Below are 2,688 nucleotides of genomic sequence, written 5' to 3' on the forward strand. Positions count from 1 at the left end.
ACCTTTCCATGAATCTTGGTAACGTAAGCAACAAATGAGGATTCTTGGAGAAGCTCAGCATCCTCAGTGGACACCATCTCATTCACTTTTGCAACTCAAATAAAAAGGAAGCAGACATTTTCTTTGTCACTGACTGCGCTGATTCACTATAGAACAAAATAACAAGTTTCCAAAGCAACCCAGTCACAGAGCTGAGATAAGTGATCTCAGTGTTCTCTTTATCAAAATGCTTCCTCTCCAAATTGGGAAACAGTATGGTGAAATAATAATACAGTAAAATAATAATGGCTGATATTGGTTGAGTACTTACTATGTGCCAGGCACTATTCTAGTACTTTACCTGCAATAACTCATTTGACCCCCTCACTACGATACCATTTTACAGAAGAGGAAACAATCCCAGGGAGGTTAAGTAATTTGCCCAAGGTTGCATAGGTCATAGGTGGCAAAACTAGGTTTTAAACCCAGGGAGTCTGATTCCAAAATCAATGCTTTTAACCACTGTGCTATGCTCGCTCTCTAGCAGAGGGGAAAGAACATATTGGGAATCAGAAGACGGGGGGTCTCTACCATGAACTAATTCTGTGAACTTGAGCATTCACTTAGCTGTCTGAAAATCAGTTTGTTCATCAATAAAATGAGAATGAGAATATTTACCATACAAGCATTTTGAAGGATTACAAAATGCTGAAAATGGGACATGACTCTACAAAAGATACGAGGGGTCTTCGACAGTTCATGGAAAGATTAGTATTATCTAATTCCATTTTTCCACGAACTTTTAAAACTACTCTCATATTATTATTATTATTATTATTACTATTATTATTATTATTATGCTAATGGTAAGACATAATGTCTTTGACTTCTCATTGGGTCACAACCTAATATGCTGTTTTTGAGACACTTGGTTCTCATAACCAATACAGCAGCAGCACTTTGGTGGTTCCAGTTCCTTTGGCAGGTCAGCTGATCCTCATCTCATCAGCTTTAATGTCCTGACCAAGTCTCTTTGATGACCATTATGCACACTTTGGTGCCTGCTTCCCTATGAATCCTCCAACGCACACTCCTACCTCTGGGAACTGTAGCTTATGCCCTTGCTTCTTTGATTTCGTTGCCTGAAGGAGTGACCGCTAAAAATAAATAAATGATAAATAGCCTAAATTACAGCTAATGGTAATGTGCAGCCCAGAAGGCCAAGTTCCAGTTTAGCGGTAAAATCACAGATATCAGAGCTAGAAGGGAACTTCAAGGTAATCTTTTAGTGCAACTCCCGAACCTCCTCCCAACCCATTTAAAAAAAATTTTTTTTTTAATTTTCAAAAAGATGACAGGTAAGGGGATCTTAACCCTTGACTTGGTGTGGTCAGCACCACGCTCTCCCAAGTGAGCCAACCGGCCATCCCTATATAGGGATCCCAACCCATGGCCTTGGTGTTATCAGCACCGCACTCTCCCAAGTGAGCCATGGGCCAGCCCTCCAACCCATTTTATAGACAAGGGAAACTGAGGCTGGGTAGATGAGATGACACAACTAGTTAGGGTTGGTAGCAGGATTTTTTTTTACCATGAAAATGTTTTCAAGTGTTTTTAACACAAGTGATTTCACCTTGCCAAAATCATATCTGCAAAGTATATCATTTATGCGTATTTTTTTCAGTATGCATACCTTTTCAGAAAGGAGCAAAAGACTAAAATTCAATTACCCACAAAGCTATTATAAAACCTTAAACCCCATAATTCATTCAAAGCTCATTTTTCAGGTTGCCCCTACTTGGCCATTTCAGGCACTCCCAGGGTAGAAATGGGTCCAGATCTTCATAACCTAAAGACCCTGTTCAAAGCCCACCCTGTCATTACTAGCTCGTCTCTGAGCTTCGTCTGGAACAACAGTGCCTACTACCTCTCACAGCTGGCTGTGGGGGTAGGTGGGTCCCACGAGATGACGCATTTTTAGCACCCACCTCGCACTCTATAAGTTTGTTGTGATTGGGGCATAATTATTCCTTCCTCTCCTAAGCAGATAGCAGTTCACCTTGGTTAATGACCTGAGACCTCAGACCACTCAGAAGCTAATAAACCAGGAAGAAACCCAGCCTCGCAAGGCCTGGAAATGTCCATCCCCACCCCCACCTCCTTAAGACAGTGACTAGGCCAGAATTCTCCTGGTTGATAAATGAGAGAAGCAGCTTCTCAGCTGCTGTGATGACTGTTCCGAGAATCTGATTTGTGAGGAGGCGAATCTCCACATGTACCATGGAGATGCTTTTGGAAAGAGAGCCAGCCCACCTGCCTGAAGGAGGACGGGAGAGAGAGGGGACAGATGAGAGAAATGCCTAAAGCGGATGGCCTGGAGGTGCGCAAGGAGGAAAATTCGAAAAGGAAAACAGGCTGAACCTCGGGCAACCTGGGCTGTGAGTGCCATTAGAGGAAGGACTGCGTGTTCCAGCGACACAGACTTTGAACGGAAAGCGGAATAGGGACAAAGGTGGGTGTCCAAACTGCGGAGACCGAGCCCCGCCGGCTGCGGGGGATACGCAGGCGGCCGAGGGGTGACCCGGGGCTGTGGAGGACCGCAAGGCGGGGTTGTAGGGAGCACCCAGTCGGAGGGGGTGGGGGTCGGGGGTCGGGAGCCGGCCGCGGAGCCGCCGCCGCGTTCGCCCCGGGGAAGGTCAACGACCCGGG

General features: G+C 45.2%; 1 protein-coding gene across 2 annotated transcripts in view; it reads left to right on the forward strand.

The window, feature by feature from the left end:
• The first annotated feature begins 2,282 nt into the window (after positions 1-2,282).
• SPTBN2 (spectrin, beta, non-erythrocytic 2) overlaps positions 2,283-2,688 on the forward strand; it is a 41,230-nt gene continuing 40,824 nt past the window's right edge. For both annotated transcript variants that reach the window (XM_008578986.1, XM_008578987.1), the window contains exon 1: positions 2,283-2,491. The gene's annotated coding sequence lies outside the window, so the exon portion shown is untranslated. The remainder of the gene's footprint in view (positions 2,492-2,688) is intronic.

The sequence above is a fragment of the Galeopterus variegatus genome, unplaced genomic scaffold, assembly GCF_000696425.1.
Source record: "Galeopterus variegatus unplaced genomic scaffold, G_variegatus-3.0.2 Scaffold1795, whole genome shotgun sequence".
Classification (NCBI taxonomy): Eukaryota; Metazoa; Chordata; class Mammalia; order Dermoptera; family Cynocephalidae; genus Galeopterus; species Galeopterus variegatus.